Source organism: Pseudophryne corroboree, chromosome 2 (assembly GCF_028390025.1).
Source record: "Pseudophryne corroboree isolate aPseCor3 chromosome 2, aPseCor3.hap2, whole genome shotgun sequence".
Taxonomy (NCBI): domain Eukaryota; kingdom Metazoa; phylum Chordata; class Amphibia; order Anura; family Myobatrachidae; genus Pseudophryne; species Pseudophryne corroboree.
In genome coordinates this window covers 795,096,298-795,121,724 of record NC_086445.1, presented here as the reverse complement: position 1 = coordinate 795,121,724, position 25,427 = coordinate 795,096,298, and the positions used below count along the sequence as shown (strand labels likewise).

At 45.4% G+C, this 25,427-nt stretch overlaps 1 long non-coding RNA gene across 1 annotated transcript in view; it reads left to right on the top strand.

The window, feature by feature from the left end:
- The first annotated feature begins 444 nt into the window (after positions 1 to 444).
- LOC135048839 (uncharacterized) overlaps positions 445 to 25,427 on the top strand; it is a 422,430-nt gene continuing 397,447 nt past the window's right edge. Inside the window, exon 1 of the long non-coding RNA XR_010240645.1 lies at positions 445 to 548. This is a non-coding gene — a long non-coding RNA (uncharacterized LOC135048839). The remainder of the gene's footprint in view (positions 549 to 25,427) is intronic.

Below are 25,427 nucleotides of genomic sequence, written 5' to 3'. Positions count from 1 at the left end.
TCTCTGTATAATACAGTGTGATAGGAAAGGGGTTATATCAGCCTTATTGTCTGTAGGCAGAGAACATTATATACTTAGAACCCCCGAAAGCGAATAATTACTTTTAGAAACACATAAATAAACCAGAACGTTTTTCTCGACCTCTCCTCCCTAGAATTATCAATAGAACGTTGTGTATCTGTTGGTTTACGACCATGCACACCAGCGCTACAATTGTTTATCTTTCGCCCTGTGGCAATTAGAAGCAGATTTATGATCTTTACAGAGACGATGTGACACATTTATTTTTCACAGGCTTTTATTTTGCTCTACTCCCTGACATTGGTCTGTGCATGCTAATGTCAGTTATGTATGGCCCGGAGACACAGGCGCTCGGCGTGGTAAGGCAGATACACGGAGGAAGAGAGGGGAAGGCTGGTTTGTTATCAAGCCTTGACAGGGCTGGCTCCAGCTGGTCAGCTGCGCTCCTGATGGGGAGGGGATGGGGTTCCTGAGGAGGACTGCTGGCCGGGCTCAGGCGCTCACAATGAGGCTTCACGAATCGGAAGGTTTGCGATTCATTCTTCTGCAAATTACATTGTAATGCACTTCAAAGGTTCCGCAACAAGTTATTTGCAATGTAGAGGACGGCAGTGTGTTTGCTATTAGGTAATTACACGCTGGCCCGGTGACAGGGGAGCTCTGTATCTGTGCTTCACAGGTATTTCCTACGCACGCAGTTTTTTATTTTATCATATTCTCTTATTATTTCAAAAGTGGTGATACTAGTCTGTTTTCCGTGTAATACGTTCACAGCAAACCAAAAAACAACACTTGACTCTCTCAAATATACACATACTGGGGGTCATTCCGAGTTGTTCGCTAGCAAATTTCAGTCGCAGCGCAGCGATCAGGCAAAAAATCTGCACTTTTGCGCATGCGGCGCAATGCGCACGCGCGTCATACTATTACAACGAACGATGTAGTTTCACACAAGGTCTAGCGAAGCTTTTAAGTCACACTGCTGGCCGCAGAGTGATTGACAGGAAGTGGGCGTTTCTGGGTGTCAACTGACCGTTTTCAGGGAGTGAGCGGAAAAACGCAGGCGTGCCAGATAAAAACGCAGGTGTGGCTGGGGAAACGTATGCGTGGCTGGCCGAACGCAGGGCGTGTTCGTGACGTCAAAACAGGAACTGAATAGTCTGAAGTGATCACAAGTGCTGAGTAGGTCTGGAGCTACTCTGAAACTGCACAAAATTATTTTGTAGTCGCGCTGCGATCCTGTTCTTCGCACTTCTGCAAAGCTAAAATGCACTCCCAGAGGGTGACGGCTTAGCATTTGCACGGCTGCTAAAAGCAGCTAGCGAGTAAACAACTCGGAATGACCACCACTGTACTAGAGTAGTACTAGCTTCCCCAATCTACAGTACTGTAGGTCCCCTTATGGTTTCACAAAGTCCATGGGGGTGATTCTGAGTTGATCGCAGCAGCAAGTTTGTTAGCAATTGGGCAAAACCATGTGCACTGCAGGGGGAGCAGATATAACATGTGCAGAGAGAGTTAGATTTGGGTGGGTTATTATTTTGTTTCTGTGCAGGGTAAATACTGGATGCTTTATTTTTACACTGCAATTTAGATTTAAGTTTGAATACACCCCACCCAAATCTAACTCTCTCTGCACAAGTTATATCTGCCTCCCCTGCAGTGCACATGGTTTTGCCCAACTGCTAAAAAATTTCCTGCTGCGATCAACTTGGAATTACCCCCCATATTGGGGTTTTATGGCATAATAAGATATGTCTGCTATGTTAATTATACTGTTTTTAACTTTCGAGTGAGCCCTGGTTAGTGGTTGCATTGGTGGGTCCTGCATACCATAGTTCCACACTGATAGGCCTATTCATTGTCCCTTAAGGGCCCCTTACACATGTATTAAGAAATGGGCCCATTGATTAATAAGGGCCCGATGTGGGCGCCCTGTATTCAACAAACTCTAAAAACTGAATGTTTTTGGTGTTTTCATGCTGGAACTGATGTCATCTTCAGATACAATTAGTTCCTGATAAGCCATGCCATTGGAAGGAGTTATGGAGTGCCCTGCAGTGTAAACTTTTCAGAGCAGTTGTCCCGCAACCGGAGACATGCTGAATTGCTCCAGTATTTTTGTATTCACCAGCGCAACTCTCAGCAAGTTAGACAATTATCGGAGGCCCCAATAATATAGAGGCCTCTGACTGAGAAATATAGGACATGGTGCTTAAAAGGGGTTGGGTGTGATATGCTAGCGGTCAGAATACCGACCGCGGCATCCTGATGGTGAGAATCCCAACAGAGGCAAGGTAAGTATACTTACCTTTCCCCAAAACCCCTAACCCTCCCTTAGGCTAGAGCCACACATAGCGGTCAAGCGGGTCCCGCTGAACAGGACTCGCTTGGGCGGGAGAGGGGTTTTGTGTGCACACGGATCCTGTGACACACGGGATTTCAATAGAACACAGTGCATCACAGCTGCACTGTGTGAACACATACATTGAAATGTGTGTGTTGACATTGAAATCCCGCCATCCTGTCATCCGACCCAACCGCAGCATGGACTGCCACATATGTGTGGGCACCTGCATAGGGGCCCATGTGCAGTCTCCTTCCAGCCAAGTGGGTCCCGCTAAACTAGACCCGCTTGGCCGCTATGTGTGGCCTTACCCTTATGCAGCCTAAACCTAACGCCCCCACAGCCTAACTCTAAGCGGCATACATACGAGAAGATTTTGCCTCATTAAACATAAAGATTTCCCTTGAAATGTCTCCAGCTGCAGAATGAAAGATAAAGAGCATACACACTGAATGATATAGTGAAAGATATCGATCAGTGATGTCATCCCTCCCATTCCTGAACATGCTGTCATGAAAGATATAGCCTAAATTAGACTGCATGTTCAGTTGATAAAGACGAAGATAAAGACCCACAGAAGCGCACATCTTTATCTTTATCGTGCCTATTGTACACTTTTATCTTCTTGTGTGTATGCCCCTTAACCCTCCCTGGTGGTGCCTAAATCTAACCCCACTTCTCTGCAGCCTAAACCTAACACCCCCACACGCCGCTTACCTCTCCAGCGGCCCGGCAAACACTAGTTTAGGATCCCAGCAGTCTGGATTCTCGCGCTGAGATTGTGATTCTGCTTGGGATGCCTGCGTCGGTATTCTGAGCCGTGTCGCGATTCCTGCGATGGTATTTTGACTGCCCCTCTTATCCTAGTTCTCTCTAACTACTTACCCAGAAACTCCTAATTCTGTGAGGTGGCAATACTATTCACTACTCCAACCGTGCGGTGCATGACAATTATTTTTATATCAGTCATATTGTGTCTGCTGTGGGTTAGAGGTGTGGGGGTTGGGGAGTGATCAGAAGGAAACTAAAGGTAACAACATGTTTGGGACAAAGCGTCACTTTAATAATTTCTCCTCATATCTAGTGATCAGCTATAGAATTCAGTGCTCTTAGCTGTTCATTGTCTCTTCCTGTGGTAAATATTGACTATGCTATGAAACCATTTCTCAGATCTGCAGTACACTTCAGTTCCTTGCAGTCATCAGCTGTTTGGTGAAGTGAGCATCAGAGAATATTGGATTTTGCTCCATGAGTTGTGATGTATCCTGTGAATGTCAGCTAAAACATTGCCAGGGTCTGGGCTTTACCGGTTTCCCAGGAAACTAGTGACTCACTTGATGGCTGGGTCTGGGACTCAGGGTCGACAACAAAAAGGTCGACACACCTTAGGTCGACGCCAATTGGTCGACACACCTTAGGTTGACATGGACAAAAGGTCGACATGGACAAAAGGTCGACAGGAACAAGGTCGACATGAGTTTTTTATGTTTTTTTGGTGTCGTTTTCTTCGTAGAGTGACCGGGATCCCAAATTAGTGCACCGCGTCCCCTCGCATGGCTCGCTTCGCTCGCCATGCTTCGGGCATGGTGCCTTCGCTTCGCTCGGCACAGATTACCGTTCCAATCGTAGTCCACGTGGATCGTTAAGTATGAAAAGGTTCCAAAAAGGATAAAAATTGTGAAAAACTCATGTCGACCTTTTTCCATGTCTACCTTGTTCCTGTCGACATTTTGTCCATGTCGACCTAAGGTGTGTCGACCAATTGGCGTCGACCTAAGGTGTGTCGACCTTTTTGTTGTCGACCTGGAGTCCGGATACCTGATGGCTCTGATACATTCACTAGAGCAGTGGTTCTCAAACTCTTACCTCAAGACCCCAAACAGTTCACGTTTTCCAGTTCATGTAGCTGATGCACAGTTGTATTTATTACTCACTTAGGGATGCGGTAATTTGACCGCCGGTCACATTACCGATGCTGGGATCCCAAACGCTGAATTGCTCGACAGTCCGCATGCCAATCAACAGTGACTATTCCCACTCCTGGGTGTACATGACACCCATAGAGTGGGAACAGAACCTGTGACGAGCCACTGAGGCTGCTGCGTGGCAAGTGCAGTGAGCCCGCTGCGTGGCTTCGTCGTGCTCGCAACCCGCCCTCCCCACCTGCCATCTAAAAGTCAGGATACCGGCGCTGGTATGATGACCGGCGGTCTCCCAACTGGTGGTCACTCAAACCCAACCCTGCACTGACACATTTTAAAAGATCCACAGGTGGAGCTAATTATTTCACTTGTGATTCTGTGAAGAGACCTGGAAAACATGCATTGCTTGGGGTTCAAGTTTGAGAGCCTATGCTCTAGAGCAGTGGTTCTCAACCTCGGTCCTCAAGTACCCCCAATAGTTCATGTTTTCCAGGTCTCCTCACAGGATTGTAAGTGAAATAATTTGCTCCACCTGTGGTCTTTTATAATGTGTCAGTGAGTAATGAATACACCTGTTCAACTGCTAGGTGACCTGGAAAACACGAACTGTTGCGGGTACTTGAGGACCGAGGTTGAGAACCACTGCTCTAGAGGAACAAGTCCATATTTCGTTGAGTGATACTGTGTACTTTCACTTTCTGACGTGTTTATTAATATATCATAAATGTAAGAAAGATATTTTTTGGAAAAGATTCGTTATTACAGTTCCAGAGGTACAAAAATCCTAAATTACTGGCTTATCCGATATTGAGTTTTGATGTAATAACACCCATTGTGGAAAGGGTTTGTATACATTTCAAAAACTACTTGTACTGTAATTTCAGTATGATTGATATCCAAGTTCATCATCAAGATGCACGCACACCATGAGCATTCAACATAACTCCAACCAGATCCCTCCCAGCCCCCCAGAAGTCCTGTCATCGCAATGGACAGCTCCTACCGCAAGAGCTGTCCTTTGTGATTTTCCTCATGCATACGGCGTAAGTAAATGCCAATATGCAAGCGGAGAGTGGCGAGATGCATCGCAAGCAAAATGCGATGCTTGCTGCATTTCGCCTACTGTGTGATATCTCACAGTGTATGCATATGATAGCTGCTGGGTGTGAGGCTGTCAGATAACATGTCTGTCAGTCTGGCATTTGTCAATATATGTCCAGCATATGATCCATTGGTTAAGACACTTTGGCTGCATATGAATGACCATCAGATGCAGTTGCCAGGGTTATCATTTGACCCTTTCTATATATGTGCGTAATGTTAATTTGGGAAGCCACACATTGTATCTTTAGGCAATTTATTTAAAAACATAGTACCAATGTGGCCAGCTTAGGAAACGCATAACAAACCACACGTATACTGTGTTTATATGGTAGATATCTATATTTCTCTACAGGTTTTACACTTTGACTAAAATCAATAAGACATGTCAAATTCTAGGTCATCCATGTAGACTGGGCAGATTTATGTATGGCTGTGTATAATGAGGCATTGCTTCCAGGGGAAAGATGCAGTAAGTAAAAGTGTGACTTCCAAAACCAATAAAATAACAGACGCATTTATATCCAGCATACAGTGAAAGTCGAGTCAAAATATACCTGCATACTTTGTCTACAGTCCTATGACCAATATAATCATTGATCAACTAAAACTGAACTATTACCACAACTGTGTCCATCGTTTAAATAAAGTCCTTTGGTTTTATGAGTCAGAGCCATAGTAGCAAGCAAGGGTATCCTGGGCCGGCACTCCATGCCCCAGATAGGAAGATTGCATTTATACAGACATGCGTGCACCTTCCTAGGTACCAGTCACCCTGCAAGGTTCAAAGGTTCAGCAACCGCAGCACTCGCTTGGTTTTGTCCCCTGGGTGTTGACACCATTTGTATATCTTTCATTACAGCCCTGTCTTATGTATTTAGTTTACAGACAAACTCTTTTATTTACTTCCATTATCAATCTGACTTAATTCAATTTAATGAAGTCCACACTGTGAATGGACTGTGCTTTAGATATTAGTTATAACCAGGGCCGTCTTTTCGTATGGGCTCAATGGGCTCTTGCCCAAGGGCCCCAGGAGTATAAGGGTCCAAGTCTGATAGCTGAGGGTCCCCTCTTTCCAGGGGTACCAGATTTTTGAAAATCGGACCTGGGGAACTGGAGATAATCGACTTGAAAGCAATGGTCCCCATCCAAGCCTGTTAATTGCTCTTCCCAGCCAGATATCTCAGGTTCATCTGACTTAAGGGGGGTACTCACGGGAGAGATGTGTGCTGAGCGATCTTAACACAGACCGCTCAGCACACATCTCTCTCCCCGCTCAGCACAGCGCGATGTGCTGAGCGAGGGGGAAAGCCGACGGGGGCCGCTCACTTCACACAACGGTGAAGTGAGCGACCCGCTAGATTGAGCCTGCATGCAGGCTCAATCTAGCACCGGCGATAGCGATGCGCGGCTATCGCTGGGGGGCATACACACGGCAGATCCGTGCTTAAAATCTAAGCAATCTAGCAAGATTGCTTAAGGCCAGTACTCACGGCCCGATGCTGGAGAGATGTGTGCTGAGCGAACCGCTCAGCACACATCTCTCCCGGCGCTCAGCACAGCGCGATCTGTGCTGAGCGTGCGGGGGGAGACGGGGGGGCCGCTCACTTCACCCAGCGGGTGAAGTGAGCGACCCGCTAGATTGGCCTGCATGCAGGCCAATCTAGCAGCAGCGATAGCGATGCGCGGGGCTGCGCATCGCTATCGCTGTTAGGGCTACACACGGAGCGATCTTGCTGAAAATCTAAGCAATCTAGTCAGATTGCTTAGATTATCGCTCTGTGTGTACCCCCCTTTAGATTTTAAGCACGGATCTCTCCGTGTGTACCCCCCTTTAGAGTTTTTCTGAGGGTATAATCCTAAAGCTGTGACTCTCCCCTTTTGGTGGACACTAACAGCTTGTCTCTACTGTGACCAGAACCAGAGATATCAGCCTTCCAGCAGCTGGTCTCTGCTCCAGCTCCACACGCCTAATATGCAGTTTTAGATTTTCGTTGGTGAATTGCTCTGGCTCCTGAACTCTGATCCCCAAATCTCCAGTACCTCCTGACAGGTCAGACTCTCTAGATTTTTATCCCATTCAGAAATATATTTTCAGGAACTTGAGATATCTGCAGTCAAGCAAGCTGCCCTCCCACCGGAAAATGATAAATATTAAACCCACTCCACAATCCACCCCTCCCCTACGTATTAAACACCCCCTACCACCTTGGAAGTCATGTACCGGGGCTTCTTCATTCAGCCTAATGCCCCATATACAGTTTAGCCCCATCTGTGCAGTAAAGGAGTAATTAGCAGAAATGACTGCTCCAGGTCCTACATGCTGAGTGGCAGATAGAACACCCTCAACCGCCCGCGGGACATCAAATCTGTCGCTTATAGCACCCCCCACCCCTTCTGCTGGAGGATGCGTAGGGGGCCCAGTGCATTGCTGTGCCCAGGGGCCTACACTGCTGTTAAGACGGCCCTGGTTATAACTTATTACCATATACATGTATGTTAGTGGTTGGATGTCAGAGAAGGTATGAGGGCAACACGTGATCGACTGACTGCGCACAGGAATATGTTGTGAACTAGAAAAGAATTGTACTTATTCTGGAAGGTATGCTATTATTCGGTACTGGCCATCCTTCCTGCATGCCTATATACAAAGGAAGCAAATGTATATTTACTAGAATCCCATTTGTCCATCTAAAGGCCCCCATACACTACTGCGAGAACCTCGCATGTGATTTCCCGCAGGGGAGCCGTCGGGCTCCCCGGCGCCTGGATCACATACGATACATTATTTTCCATACGATGTATCGTATGCGATGCCATTGATCACCACAGGATCTGAAAAATCTTTGTTGCAGCCATTTCGATCTCCGCCTCGGATCCGATGCACACGTAGCCGTGCATCGGATCGGAATCGGAGGTAAAACACATACGGTATGGCACTTCTCACACGATTTATCCCAATGGGTCAAAAATCATGTGAAAAAGGGCTGTATCGTACTAGAGTATGGGTACCTTGATATATAGAATAATAAAAAATAGTCAATACTGTAAATACATAACATTATGGGCAGCATGGGGCATTGTATTAATCTAAGGGTCATATGTGTAAATCTACACATAAGTATAAACCTTATTTTGTCCTGACATATTGTCATACCTAATATGTCCAAAATTAAAAATGTATTCATCCATTCATTATTAATGAATCCATTATTACTGTATGCCAGTAAATTAAGTCTGCTGTAATCTAAGACTGGGAAGTTGTACTTTCTTAAAAAAAATATCTTGTATTACCACCTTCTTTTCCATGTTTACTGGCAAATTACAGTGAATTAATATGAAATCTGTTTTATTTTTATAATTGTGTACTTTGAAAAATGATGCATCCTTAGATCAGGAATAAACTTACTTGTAACTGAGTTTATTTTTTTTCAGTTTGACAGTGTATTACCTGTGAATTGTATTTTTCTGCTCTATTGGAATTCAGTATTCCTGGATCTAATGCTACATTTTTTATTTGTGGGGGGTTTTTTGCCACTTTTTCTAGCAGACTCGTAGTCTCAGAATAGCTTTTCTCTGTTCAAAAAATATTCTACAACAGGTAAGTACTTTACATGATGAAGTTAACAATTACATTTAAGGAGATTATTTCAGAGCCTTTTAAATATGCCCCCAAATCAGGCGATCGAAAAATGTTTCGCTAATTTGAAAAACGTTTTTTAAGAATGACCAGTAGAGGGCAGCACACACTGACATTTTCCGTGGATCACCAATTTCCTGTCTTGGTCTTGCGCTGAATATCTGCTTTTATGGTGGTTCGTGTTTCTTCAAGATGCTTCTCCAGCTGGGCTGAATGAGTGAAAGAATTAGTAAGGGAGGGAGAACAGGGCAGGAAGACTAATAAGATCAGGGGAAGCATAAGGAGCTGGAGACATAATAGGGATGGAACTACAAGGACAAGGAGAACCGGGGCTGTTCACCCTATCATTCTGTTCCGTGCAAGCCATCCAGTCATAAATATTTAGCAAGTCTATGAATCCTGAGCAGAGGCAGATTGCATTATTCAGCCGTGAAGATGGTTTTGCAACAGAAAGTTTAGTATTCAGTCTGTTGTGATTTATATCCATGAGATCATGAATTCCTATTATTTAAGCCCTATTGCTATTTTTTTTCATCACTTGCTAATAGCTTAAGGAAAATTGGACCTCACACGCCTGTGGTCATATTGTTTATCTTGGCACCACAGATAAGTTTGTTCCAGATTACTGCAAGTGATCTACAGTAAGCACAAAAATGTTAATGACCGCAGTATGTTTAATACTGCTCCTGGGATCTTTTCTCTGGAAATCAGGTATCCAGGACAGTCCCAAAACCTGGAACTAAAAGTAAGTAATAAGTGCACTTGGTCTGTACTTTGTCACAGACAGGAGTGTCAAACACACCCCAGGGAATGGCAGGTGGATTGTGAGGAAAGTAAAGGTCATCTTTACTATGTGCTTCAGTAGATTATTTGAAGGGTACTATAAATTCTGGTTAAAAAACATATCCCCCAAAAAAAGGCATTCTGGAAAAATGATCCCATCCATAGACTTCATACTGGCCCTCATTCCGAGTTGATCGCTCGCAAGGCGATTTTAGCAGAGTTACACACGCTAAGCCGCCGCCTACTGGGAGTGAATCTTAGCTTCTTAAAATTGCGACCGATGTATTCGCAATATTGCGATTACTAACTACTTAGCAGTTTCAGAGTAGCTTCAGACTTACTCGGCATCTGCGATCAGTTCAGTGCTTGTCGTTCCTGTTTTGACGTCACAAACACACCCAGCGTTCGCCCAGACACTCCCCCGTTTCCCCGGCCACTCCTGCGTTTTTTCCGGAAACGGTAGCGTTTTTTCCCGCACGCCCATAAAACGGCCTGTTTCCGCCCAGTAACACCCATTTCCTGTCAATCACATTTCGATCGCCGGAGCGATGAAAAAGCCGTGAGTAAAAATACTATCTCCATTGTAAAATTACTTGGCGCAGTCGCAGTGCGAATATTGCGCATGCGTACTAAGCGGAATTTCACTGCGATGCGATGAAAAATACCGAGCGATCAACTCGGAATGAGGGCCACAGTTCCCAGAAGTACACCGCACCACTGCATTCTAAACCAGCACTCTACAGACGCACAGCAACACAATGATATCTGCCGGCAGCATACACAATGAAAGGGCTCTTTATATATACTCGTAGCCTAGGTTCAGGGTCTCCTGCTTTACGAGTATAACAATACTCAAGAATGGAAAGCATGGAAGAGAGGGAGTCAATTAGGCAGCTCTTGAGGGACGGAAACCTGAGGTTATCAGTCATTCAGAGTGAGTCATTATGTAGGACCTTCTGGGGGTAGTTAGCATATTCAGGTACATCAGTCTGAAGGATGGCTCGGGATTTGTCTGCCACTAGGAAAAACAAAGGATGAGAAAAAAAAGTTGAGGCGGTGAGATCCGGAACGTAACAGGATAAAGTGACTATAGCTATTAGCAGGTCTGATATTTTTGCTAGCCCCGTAATTTTCTCTCAGGCATATTATACAGCGCTAGAAAGAGCTTCTTGGCAACGAGTCAACACGCACACTTGCTCTGTGCTCAGGGGGATTTCATGCACAGGTTTTAAATAGCCTCGCTCTGCCCGTCTTTCATTTGCTAAAAGGTGATTTCCTTCTCTTCTCTCCTTGCCCGCTCGAAAATGAATCTCGTGAATTGCTAATTATGCCTTACGAGGCACGTTATAAGACCGTTCTATGAATTGCATGAAGGTCGGGTATTAGGAGGCCGAATGGGACATTGAAGGAGCATTTCAGGGGCTGCTGAAGATTATGGAAAAATGTAATTTTCAGCAACGTAGGCTCAGTGTTAATGAGACAAGGAAATGTGTAGGGGGAAGAGAACCAATTAGTTTACTAAAAAATAATGTAAATATTTTTGATAGTATATGTTAACATTATACGGTATAGCTTTAGATAATATACACTGTTCCAACACACCATAAAGATCTATAATTTTCCAAGCAGTATTGCTTTGCATCATCGCATTTTATATTCTGCATTTGTTATTTGTACATGTGTTGTGTTACAGCGAGCTCGGAATCCTGCTATTGGATTTATGGGATGGGAGCTGTGCGCATTCCATGTTTTTGCAGTAGTTAGACCATATGGCAGTGGCTGGAGACATTCGTTATGGTCTCTAGGCAGACACGAATAGGTTTATGCTAGTTAAACCGCTCTCATTTAATAAGAGCACCTGGAACACGTTGCCAGCTATCGTCTTTCATGTCTCCAAGCGCTCAATATTGTTACACGGATTTGCCCTTAGAAGACAGAGCTGCTCCTGCGGGTGCTTGCAAGGTGCTAATTATGCCATTTTGCCTTAACAATTGAGCATCATATGGCTCAGCTATTTATGCATTCCTCATCCAGCTCAGTCTCATGTGATTTATAAGCAGCATCTTCTTAGAGATCTGAGGAGCATTACAAGATTTTCCCATACAAAACTGAAAGATTAAAGAGCTCCTCAGTCTGTCTATTGGTTGCTATGGTCCAGAAAACATCTAAAATAATAGGAGTAACCTATGTATCTACTGTTATTTCTTAATTTGACATGGGAAATCTGTAGAAGGCAGGATAGTTTTATCTGTGCAACTGGAAATATTAACATGGTCTAGATAAAGGATATGTGAGTATAGATGACTAAGGAGGGCATAGGAATCGACGGAGCTCTTTCTCACCATGGGCCCGATTCAGACCTGATTGTTGTTGTGCGAAATCGCACAGTGGCCGATTATCAAATGACTGTGCATTCATATGTATGCAGGTGCGTCGCCAAACAGCGACAGGATAGTGCGAAAATTTTGATCTCACAGGCGTTTGCAAGGTGATAGGAAGAGGACGTTTGTGGGTGGTAGCTGGCGTTTTCAGGGAGTGTCAGGAAAAACGCAGGCGTTCCCAAGTGTTTTCAGGGCGGGTGTGTGATTTCAGTTTCAGCCCCGCTCAGCTTGTTTGTATCGCACTGTAGGAGTAAGTCCTGGGCTACGCACAGACTGGAAAAATCATTCCATGGTGAGTGAGTTGTGAACGGATTTGCAGCTGTCTGCTGTCTGACAAAGTTTTCGCACGCTGTACACATGCATTCGCACACTTGCACAGGGCGGGTTTTCACTCTCTATGGGCGGTGGCTATCTGACCGCAGATTGCTGCAAAAACAGGTCTGAATCGGCCCCATATCTTTGCACAGATGTACTAAGCCTTGGAGAGTGCTAAAGTGGAGAGAGATAAACTACTAACCAGTCCGCTCCTGTCATTTTTCAAATGCAGCCTGTAACATGGGGGCTAGGAGCTGATTGGCTGGACTTCCTCAATCTCCACTTTATCACTCTCCAAGGCTTAGTACATCTCCAACATATGGTTTACTACATACACCTGTGCCATTCCAAAAGCAAGGTGACACAATTATACAGCTATTAAAGTACAGTTTGATAAGGAACCATTGATTCCTATGCTGTGACACATGTACTGTACATATGGATCACAATGACATGCACAGTATGAAGAGGACTTCTTTATCTATTGTCTAAATACCAAGAAAAATTCTTGTATGAGCAGTCACCAAGGGGAGAATAAAGAACCTAGGGGTTGATTGAAACATTTTAGATGAGCAGTTTTAGCTATTTTTTACAGTGCTTACATTAAGTTAGATGTACTGTATGTAAAGGTAAGGGATAAGATTTGTAGAGATGCAACAAATGTTAGCAACGAAGATTCAAATCTAGGAAGGAAAGTCTGACGTAGTGTCATAATGGCTGACCTGGGTGAAATTATTCAGGAACCATAGAAAATTAACAAGCATCTAGACTCAAATGTTTATTTGTTCAAACTGGGGGTTCTATTTAACAAGACCAAGTGGTATCATTATGTATCACGCTGCAATTTGGGTTGTATTTTCTTCTTACTAGCAGCCTAATGCTGACAGGAAAGGGTTAAAAGTATATGTGCATGCATGGCTAATATCCAAGTACACAAACAGTCATTCTATCTGAATATATCCCATTGTCAGGCACAGCTATTGCCATCGCTTTTTGGCGCTTGTTAAAGACAGTGGACAGTTTTAAGCAGCGAAAATAGAGGTGGCTTTCAGGTAGCCTCTTGGTAAAGTGGGCTAAGCGGATATAGGGGGTCATTCCGAGTTGTTCGCTCGGTATTTTTTTCTCGCAACGGAGCGATTAATCGCTAATGCGCATGCGCAATGCCCGCAGTGCGACTGCGCCAAGTAAATTTGCTATGCAGTTAGGTATTTTACTCACGGCATTACGAGGTTTTTTCTTCGTTCTGGTGATCGTAATGTGATTGACAGGAAGTGGGTGTTTCTGGGCGGAAACAGGCCGTTTTATGGGTGTGTGCGAAAAAACGCTACCGTTTCTGGGAAAAACGCGGGAGTGGCTGGAGAAACGGAGGAGTGTCTGGGCGAACGCTGGGTGTGTTTGTGACGTCAAACCAGGAACGACAAGCACTGAACTGATCGCAGATGCCGAGTAAGTCTGGAGCTACTCAGAAACTGCTAAGAAGCGTCTATTCGCAATTCTGCTAATCTTTCGTTCGCAATTTTGATATGCTAAGATTCACTCCCAGTAGGCGGCGGCTTAGCGTGTGCAAAGCTGCTAAAAGCAGCTTGCGAGCGAACAACTCGGAATGACCACCATAATCCTTTTGAAAACCTTACACATGCATATGAGCTAAAATAATGAGCGATTCAGCATGTTACATTAGATATGTCTGAAGTACTGAAAAGGTTAAGTTAACATTTCCTCAGACATGTAAACCAGAAGTGATAGGGTAATGTACTGCAGACGTGCAGGATCTGTAAACATTTGTAGTCCGAATCAGCTCGCAGAGTATCGATTCACTGACTGCAAAGAATCGTGATCACTGACAGGGTGGTCCGGATGTCCGTGGGAATTGTTGTTGAATGCAAAATATTGACAAGCCTGAAATCTAAAGAGCAAGCAACACATGTAAACAGGAATTCTTTTTTCTATTATTATTATTATTATTATTATTATTATTTTTTTATTTAAAAATAAATAATAATAATCTTTCATGCATGAGGCAGAGATTATAGGTGTGTAATTTATTAGGTCTTTCCTTGTCTATGACTTGCGAGTCTCTCTGGCTGCCCATAATCAGGCGCCCAAGGCGATTAGTAGCTGGTAATGAAAAACCCCTCACCCCCCCTCCTTCTCCCGCTCACGTCTGCTACTTCCACATTACAAGGCTGCAAGGAATCTTAACTTCCTACTTCTCAGACCACGTATTGTGAAATGAGCTTACCCATCCTTTATGTAAGCCGAGCAGAAGCCAGTCTATCACATTTCCAATGGGAATAAGGAATAATGGACCCCAGGAGTACATTTCTGACATGAAATGGAACCTGTCTCTTTATAAATCATTACCTATAAAACACAACTTTTAATGATCTATTGAGTATTTTTTATACACTTGTAATGGGTCTTCAGTGCTACAGGGTTGAACTGAAAAGCACCCTTGAATTAACTTCTATTGTAAAATCGAAAGATGGACGTAATCGCAAGTTCCCTGGCTTTTCAAAGCTGATGATTACCTGCATTTTTGGCCGTAGAATTTAAAACAGCAATACTTATAAGTGTAACACACGGGTGTAGTACGGGTGACCGGCGGTCTCCTGACCGACGCCGGGATCCCGGCAGCATACCGACGCCGGGATCCCGGCGGGGAAGGGCGAGTGCAGCAAGCCCCTTGCGGGCTCGCTGCGGTCGCCACGGGTTCTATTCCCATTCTATGGGTGTCGTGGACACCCACGAGTGGAAATAGTCCCTGTTGGTCGGCATGCCGACCATCGGGATAGTGAGCCGTCGGGCTCACGGAGGAGGTCATGTGACTGTTGGTCAGCCGACCGGCGGTCACATGACTACCACCCGTAACACACACCTCGTCTTGCATTGAATGGTTTAGATGTTTTGAATTCTGTGAAAAGCCTCCATTTAGTATATAAACCTGTAAGTGCCTTTATACTATACTAAAGGTTAAATAAAAGTGACCTCTGATATTTCATTTTACAATTATTCGATATAAAACTAATATTTCAATATGTAATCAGGATTGTGTGTATGTACTGTATGTAAAGTAAAGGTTGTGGATTGAGGCATTCAGGCTAATACAGTATGTTGGTAAAATGAAAACGTTGACAGCCTTATAAAGAGATGGCAATTAGACCCGTGAATATAAATTCCTATTACGGGATAGGGGCTCGTGCTTGTCTAAGGATGCCATAAGATACAACTGTATATACCCTGTCCTGCATCAGCAGATGATCATTTACATTGCATAATAAATCCCAGAAAATTGCTGCTAATAGTTTGTGAGTTTTATTTATGGCTTGTCCACGAACATGTTATGTAAATCAGGCTCTCTTCTGTTACGTTTCTGAACAGAGCAGTGATGAAAACTCACATAAAGATCATTGATCTCTTTGGTGACACTTCGGTGCAGTGCACACAGCTGTCTCAGCAGTTGACGGAACGGGACGGGAAACAGGACTGCCTATTCTATCTTTCTCTTCTATGATCCGTCATGCACTGTGGCAAGACGGCTGTGTGCACTGCACCAGCGTCTCTCATTAGAGATCATCATCTCTTTGTGAGCTTCCTTATCTGCTTCAGGCAGATTTAAATAACACTTGTGTCCACAGGTCTCATTCGTTCTAAGGGCCCTTAAAGACTAGCTTACAGTACTATTAATATCAAACAGGATTTTGTATTAGTGTTGTAAATCAATGTGCAAAGTGGGGTTCAGTATGATTTACCGGCTGCCGGAATGCCGGCCATCAATATACCGACAGCGGCATCCGGTCGCCAGCAGCGGGGCCAGAGCTTAGAGTCCCTTGCTGGCTCGCTGCGCTCACCACTCTGTGGGCTCGGTGGCTTGCTGCACTCGCCGCAGGTTCTATTCCCACTGTATAGATGTCATAGACACCCATGAGTGGGAATAGTCCTGTTGTGACGGTATTCCGGCTGCCGGTATTCCGATCTGTCGGGATTCCGGCGTCGACATCCTGAACTCCAGGATCCCTACAGCCGGCAAATTAAACGTATACCGGAAAGTGCATGTGTACCCATGCAATCAGTGAGACTTTTGCTTACAGAGTCTAACTTGCAGTAGGTCAGTTAAAGCTAACAGCTGATTAGTCGTGATGGATAAATGCAAACATGCCATATATATATATATATATATATATATATAGTGGAGGGATGGGTGCAGAGGGGGTGCTGCTGATGGGGGAGGGGGTTGGGAGGTGTTGCGGGTGGGGGAGAGGCTGCTGTGGATGGGGAGGAGTTTTGGGGGGCCTGTGGGTGGGGGAGGTGCGGGGCTGTGGCGGATGGGGGAGGGGTTTTGGTGGTGCTGCAGGTGGGGAAGGCGGGGGTCCCGGGAGTGGGGTAGGGGGTCGAGAGTTGTGGCGGGTGGGAGAGGATGTTGATGCCGGTGGGGGAGTGGCAGGTGCGGGGGTGTCGCAGATGGGGTCCATAGGTGCTGCGGGTGGGGGAGGGGCGGGTGCGGTGGTGCCGCGAGTGGGGTAGGGGGTCTTGAGGCGCCACGGGTGGGGGAGGAGTGGGTGCGGGGGTGCCGTGGATGGGGGAGGGGGTCCGGGGATGCTGCCTGGTGGGGGAGGGTGCTGGTGTGCCGCAGGTGGGGGAGGGGCGGGTGTGTGAGGGGACAGTTTTGGCGTGGTCTGCCAGACGTTCTTTCGCTGCAAGTGTGCTGAATGATCTGCTCGATTCCTCGGCACGGTGGCTTGACGGGTCCTGGCTAATTCAACGGCCGGATACGGTGCTTTGTCCCGGACTGCGGTAGGCGATCACAGCTACAGCTTTGTGGAATATTTACTCACCATGTGGTAATCAGCCCACAGTGTGGGTATTTAGGGTACGAGTTTTTAACTACCTGTGCTGGATTTTACATACCGGTGTTTTATTCATTAAAGTACTGATTTGCACTATGAGCGCACCTTCTCCTCATCTTTATTTCTAGAAAACATTTCTCCCGGAGTTCGGAGTGAATATAGGAGAGACGTGCTGCGGTAATTAATTTTACCTGTGCTTCAAGCCCGGATTGTTGGTCTGTGGATTGTATATTAAAGAGTCACCAGCGCACCTGTACATGCTTCATTAAATATATATATATATATATATATATATATATATATACACACACACTGTATGTGTATATATATATATATATGTACTGTATATTATTAGTTTTTTAAATAGCCTTATGTTTATCTTTTATTTTTTTATTTCTCCATTCATCCCACTTTAACATGGTAGTTACCTTCTTATGAGACCAAAATGTCTTCTGCATCTTAATGAAAATACCGGACTCTGGTCTGTGGATCAATAATGTTTCCATCTGCTCCCTCCTGCATTGCTTGGATAGTACAAGATCTATGATTGTTGAATCCCTGAGAAGTGACGTGCCTGTAGTCTACAAGAAATGTAAAAGCGTTGTCATACTATAGGGTCTATGTACTAAGCCTTGGAGATAAAGTACTAACCAAACAGTTCCTGTCGTTTTTCAAACACATCCTGTAACATGTCAACTAAGGAGTTGATTGGCTTACTCCGCATTATCTCTCTCCAAGGCTTAGTATATAGACCCCTATGTTACTACCATTGAGCAGTTCTATCGCTCTATAGCATTTTGCGTCTTACTAATCAGAAAAGGCTCTATAGAGTAAATTTACTAAGGGTCGGATTTGCCATGGGATTGAAACAGATGAGCAGCGACGGCAGATTTTTACTGTCATTTGTCATCCATTGTCGATACCCATCGGATTTCAACCCCTTATCCCGCAACTGATCTGATGGCAAATCCATCGCCAATCTGTGGCGAAGTGAAAGGACTGCATAGATCACAATGATCTGTGTGGGCTTCATTTATTAGAGCGTTCGTTCCCATGCTCTGACCAATCAGCGCATCTCCATTTATTCCTATGCAGTGACCTCTCATTTGCGACAGGGTTACCGGAAGCGTCATTTTTTTTTTGTGTTGCAAAGAATCAGATACTACATAGACCGAAGAGGACGTGACCTTTCCATATTGTTAATAAATTGTTGAACAAGGGCTGTGCTTAATAAAATACCACATTCGGTGTGTGTTTGTACTGTCTTTTGTTTAATTTTTTTTTTACATGTACCATTGGGGCCTTGATGCCCGGGCATGTTGGCACTTGTGTTTAGACAAGTGCCATCATGCAGAGCTGGGACCTATAGTCCTTCTGTAAAAAAATATATAATTTTTCAACTATTTATTTTTACTATTACCTCCGTACTCAAAACCCAATGGGTGCAGAGAAGAACTTTGAGCCCAGGGATTTTTATCTTTGGGAAGGGCGGACCCCCATTTATTTATTTTTTGGGGGGTATCCCCATTTCCTAGGGATTCCTGGCCAGGCTGACCAGTTTGGGGCTGGTAGGGGATCCCCACATTGTGTGTCCCCTTGCTATAGCCTCAGCTACCCCAGCTGGTTCAGCCAATATTAATAAAACAAAGCTTGCACAGATCATAGTGATCTGTGCAGTGCTTCACATAAACTAGCCTCTCAAAAGCAGGCCTATTATTTGGGCGGCTCTGCTGTCAGCTTTGCGGCGGGTTCTAAACTTAACGCATAGTAAATTCGGGGTTTCTAGTCTCCCGGCCAAAAAAAATTTTTTTAAGTGAGCAAATGTTCTAATGTGTTCTAAAGTCGTTAATTTGGTCTTTTTTTTTGTCAGTTTGTCCGTAGTAAATGGGTAAATTGCAAAACCAACGGAAAAACTACCCAAAACACCAAATGCACTTATGAAGTAGCTGCTACATGTTTTGTATGAGGAGGCTTTTGCTGGGTAAGGTCCTTTGATTGTTAGGGCTTTTTCATGTTTAATAAACAGGCCCCAAGCCTCTCTGCTGTGGTTTTTGCAGATAAATGTGCTTAAAATATTTGTTTCTATTGTGAGATTTTCTGAACCTGTGTTTGCATACACAGTCACATGGGCCAAATTCATTAGTCTTTTTTCTATATAGCCATATTGGTGGCCTTGATACATGTGTAACTTGTCTGAAGTTCTGCAAGGATATAAATTAAAATATGCAACTCAAATAAAAAAACTGGTGTTCTAAACTTCAACAGAAGCAAGTAAATTCATGAGAATTTAAATATCAATTGCATTTGTATAAATGTAAGCAATGGATGCATATAAACACTTATGCCACATTTTGCGTTAAAGGCCAAAGCCTGCTAGCTGTAACCTTGTACAAGGACAACTTTTATTGCTAGACAAGGGATGCACATGCAGTTTCCTTTTTGTATTTTGAGAAAAAATACTATCTGATTTTACATGTAGCAAGCTAACAAAGAGCAACTTTATTTTAGCATTGTAATTTACAGATGTAGTTAAATGGGGTGTAGTATGGTATGCCGGCGGTCGGGCTCCCGGCGACCAGCATACCGGCTCCGGGAGCCCGACCGCTGTGGGCTCCCCACGCTGCGGGCACGCTATTTTATTCTCCCTGCAGGGGGGTCGTGGACTCCCACGAGGGAGAATATGTGTCGGTATGCTGGCTGCCGGGATTCCGGCGCCGGTATACTGTGCGCCGGGATCCCGACAGCCGGCATAATGAAGACCACCCGTTAAATGAATGGTGCCTGCTCTTAAAACTGTGGGGCAGATGTATTAACCTGGAGAATGCATAAGGAAGTGATAAACCAGTGATCTGTGCAAGGTGATAAAGGCACCAGCCAATCAGATCCTAACTGTTAATTTACATATTGGAGCTGATTGGCTGGTGCCTTTATCACCTTGCACATATCACTGGTTTATCACTTCCTTATGCCTTCTCCAGGTTAATACATCTGCCCCTGTGTGAGCAGTTCCAATAAAAAATCTGCAATAATAAAGTGTATAAGGGAGCGCTAAAATTAATGTATAAGCGTTAATACCTGAAAAAAGAAAGGGTTAATTAAAAACCAATGTTTAACAGCTTTATAGCAGTGTAAGTGTTAGGGTCCGTATGTGATCCAGTTCTCCTCGGGTTCCGTGTATTTGCCGGCGGTCAGGACTGCATGAAAAGTGGATTACAGGGGTTTAGAACAAAGAGATCCAAACTGTCTGTCCCTGCCGCTGCCTACCTTTTCAGTGCTGTTTGCGGCGTTATTAGCGCTCTCTTATACACTTTATTATTACAGATGTAGTGTTGACAAATGCACCATAACTCACAGCAGCCCATCAGATTCTATTTTGTTATACACAGACTAGCTTGTAAGGGGCCCATTTATCAAACAATGGGCCTAATTCTGAGTTGATCACAGCAGGAACTTTGTTAGCAGTTGGGAAAAACCATGTGCACTGCAGGGGAGGCAGATATAACATGTGCAGAGACAGTTAGATTTGGGTGGGGTGTATTCAAACTGAAATCTAAATTGCAGTGTAAAAATAAAGCAGACAGTATTTACCCTGCACAGAAACAAAATAACCCACCCAAATCTAACTCTCTATGCAAATGTTATATCTGCCCCCCTCCCCCCCCTGCAGTGCACATGGTTTTGCCCAACGGCTAACAAATTTGCTGCTGCGATCAACTCAGAATTACCCCCAATATGTGTAGCTATTACCCCCGAAAATACCTGTTTTTCGATGTTTAGCAACAAATATTAGTATCTCTGCAATGTATGTAGGAGTGACCACAGCAAGTATCTCCGATACCTGCTGCGATCCCTCCATTCCCGCCAGCAGCTGCAACCCTCATATTTTCCTATGGGGGATGCGACGCTGCCAGATTTACCATTATCTCAAAGGCAAAGCATTCTCGACATTGGCCCCCCAGCTACTGCCATCTATGGGCTACACATACAGAGTATCGTTTCAGAGGGGTCCCCAGAACCCTCCGCCGGCAATGGCCAAAGTACTTGTACTGTCAGCGGGGATTGCTGCACCCATCCACCCCCCTCCACCCCCCCACCCCCACCCCCCCGGCACATGAAGCACATTGCAGGGACGTTTTTGAGCGGCAACACTGTGCCCAGATCACATTAGAAATGCAATTTTTGATAAATGCCCCCTAAGTGATTTAAAGGAACAAAAAGGCCCCTCTAAGGATAAGTTGATGTGTTTGCCTGTAGTTATGCAAGCTATGGCAATACAGTAGCTCAGCAAATGCTGAGGCCTTGATGTGACCACGCTGCTCTTCTCATGTCTCATAACTGTAAGATTTATTTCTGATCAGAACATTGTACAAGTGCAGAAGAAGCTGGCATGACCATGTCTAACTGGGGTATGTTTCGGCCCTTCAAGTGCATGTCAAGTACTTATGAAGTACTGTGCCCTCCACAGCTGTCTATTCCTACCCTAATAACCAGGGACATGCAGTCAGGGGAGGCAGTGCCTGTTATCAATGATTAAAATAATATAAAGAAGATACTTATGACACATAATCTGTGTCATAAGCATATGCTTTAACCTCTATATTATTTTTAATTATTTTTACTGTGTACAAAAACAGTTTTAAATGTGTTTTGGTGCCTTCCGCTGTTAATATGAAAGGGCCGGAAGTGGGGGGTAGGGTGGGGGGTATGTAGGGTGCAAGCAGCGGGTAGTAAAAGCCCATTAAAAAAAGCCCTATAAGCGGCACCTTATAGAAATGCATCTTTGACAGGGCGTGCTTTCAGCCCATATGAAAGCACGCCCCTGTCACTGAAGCTGATGTGATTGGGCAGTGGGCACCAGATTCAACATCAGTGGTGGAGTCCGGGGTCTACAGAGTGGGAGCCGTGAGGAGGTAGACAGCGGCAGTCCATCACATCCTGATAATGACTCTGGCCTGTACCCCAGTCCTAACAGCAGCTCTTCAACTCCCATGCTCACCGGGGCTGCACCTCCGTTTTTGGTTGCAGCAGTAGGGGAGCCATAAATCCCGGATCCCTCTTCTCTCCTGCCGCTAGCGCCTGTTGATCTCCATTAGCCCACAGCTGGCACCAGGGAGGAGAGGCACGGCTCATTCACAGCGGGCCCCAGAGGCAGCAGGAAGCCCAGAGCACAGGGAGTGTGAGCAGCCAGCATGCTTTGCTCTTTCACTCTTCAACAGCAGCACCTGCTCCTTCACTCTCCCGTCGGCCGCGGACCAGGGGCTCACCTGCTCAGGACCCACATGACAGATGTAGGGCTGCTGTAGCTTGGGGGTAAAGCAATAGGATGGGGAGAGGAAGGGGGGACCGGGAGCACTCTCAGCTGTTCACCTGCTGCAGCCATTGCCCAGTCCCCCACACTGGACGCTTGTGTAAACCTACATACACATGCAAACGTATACACATCTGATCTTATACTACACAATGTTATACTGTATAGGATCAGATGCCACGTGTGTCAGGAACATGCATTACTGGTGCCACTGCTGTTGGAAGCTGGTGTGGGATGACTGATATGACATTGGCTAGCAGTGATCATCAGCAGGTGTGCTGCATGATCTGCTGCCAATCAGTGATGCAGAACTATCCATGTCTCAGTCAATCATTGCTGCCACAGCTACTCTTTGGACTGCAATAGAAGAAACCAAGGGGTTTCAGGCACCATGGCGGTAGCGGGCATCTGCTCGGGGGGCAGTAGCGGGCATCAGCTCCGCTGCATTAGGGTTCATCAGCTGGACTTGGTGGACATTATGGCTGCATTGCCTCACCAGCCACTGACCACTGCTAATAACGTGCCTTAACCACTTGCCTGGCATGGTCGCATCAGATGCGACCATGCCTGCAAGTGCTCTATCTGACCTGGTCGCACAGGATGCGACCAGTCAGTTAGACAGTGTCAGCAGCGGCAGGATGGGAAACTTTCCTCCACTGCTGCTGTCAGAGGTCCCTCTGCCTCCTTGCACTCTCCCCTGCTGATTGCCGTGCTGCCGATCACTGCCGATCGGTCAGCATGGCAGGATCCCCCCTAAAGCGGCTGCAGACAATGGCAGCTGCTGGGAAGTGTAAATTAACCCTCCCAAGCCATGCCCCAGAATATGGCAGCAGAGCCCCCCTTTATTTACACCTTAGGCAGGCAGAGTCCCCATTTTTTACACATTACAGCAGCAGGGTCCCCCTTTTTACACATTAAGCAGGCAGTCACCTTTTTACACATTAAGCAGGAAGAGTCCCCCTTTTTTGCACATTAGGCAGGCAGAGTCCTCTTTTTTTTACAGATTACTGTGTGTGTACATAAGTATTATAATTACCTGTGACCAGCTGGCAGGCATCTTCCCTTCTCCTTCCTGCCTGAGTCCTCCCCCAGCTAGCAGCTCCTCACGGCACAGGGCAAGGCGCAGGGCAGAGACCGAGTAAGCTAAGCTCCGAGAGACGTCTGATCCGGCATCCAAGGCTGTAAATGGCAGAGGAGGCAGAGACTTGGGTGTTGGCGGCTGTAGTAGCGCTCCCGAGTCACTTGCAGAGATGGCAGTGGCAGGAGACAGGCGGCGGCGCCAGCGGGACTCAGAAACCCAGTGAGCAGTGACTGCCTGAGATAGCAACCACACAGGGGGAAATGCAGAGCTCCCAAGTCCCTTGCAGCAGCGAGAGGCAGGCGGCGCCGGTGGGACTCAGGGTGAGTAGTGACTGACTGGATATGGTGCGCCTTCAGTGCATTTGCGCTACGGGCAAGAAACATAATCACATAATCAGCGAGTCCCTTGCAGACTCAGGGTGAGTAGTGACTGACTGGAGATGGTGCGCCTTCAGTGTATTTGTGCTGTGGGCAAGGCACATAATCAGCGAGGCCCTTGCAGAGGCAGCGGCGAAAGGCAGGCGGCGCCGGCTGGACTCGGGTGAGTAGTGACTCACTGGAGATAGTGTGCCTTCAGTGCATTTGCGCTGTGGGCAAGGCACCATTGGCACACACGTAGTTACGGCCCTATGTTCTTATATTGAGGTATAGTTATGACTTAAAACCTTTTTCTGCAACTTTCATAAAAGTAGCTACCAATGTCTGTAAACATAAGGAAACCATTATGTCTATTAAATGTCATTCTAAGTATTACAGTATTTCACGTGTTGCTCATATCGTAGATATCAGATGTTGAATCAGTTGTTGTTTTCAGGTAAATGTCCAAGGTACCTCTGGGAGTTCATTTGCCAGAAGATGAGAAAGGCATGTTGTGAAATGATAAAGGGATATACAACGTTGACAGGTATAAAGTTTACATACAGGTGCAGAGCCATAGCATTAATGAAAAGAGGGACTTTTGTGCATTCGTACTGAGATCAGTATAGAGGGTTTGGCCAGTATTACTTTGCCTACACCCATGCATTAATAACAAGTGAATGAATTAGTTACTGAATACTCTACTCTGTTGCAGCTAAAGTATGCAAGCGTCATTTGCAGAGCCGGCCCTAACCAATATGATGCCCTAGGCAAGATTTTGGCTGGTGCCCCCTAGCACCGCCACTAGTTCTGCAGGAGATGCCTGGCATGAGTCAGCTGGCAGCTCTGCTAATGTCGGGCGCCTTTTGTTTATGAAAATGCATCATATTATTTGCATTGCTATGTGGCCATGATGCACAAGCAGCTTCTGCTGATTAAAATGATATGCAGCATGCCTATATTCTGTGTGCGACTGTGGCTGTATCTGCATACAAAATACTACATTACAGTGATTTCCAGGAATACACTGCAACGTAGCATTTCGTATGCAGATACAGCCGCATTCACACACAGAATATAGGCATGCCGCATATCATTTTAATCAGCAGAAGCTGCTGGTGCCCCTAAGCATACCAAATGCCCTAGGCATTTGCCTAGTTTGCCTATGCCTAAGGCCGGCTCTGGTCATTTGCCTGTTGCGAGTTTATATATTACTTCTGTTTGCATTGCAAACCAGCTGGCTTCACAAATGCCATATCTGCATAAGCCACACCTATTTTGCTTCATTTGCATATATCTGAAGGAAGCAGCACAGTGTCACA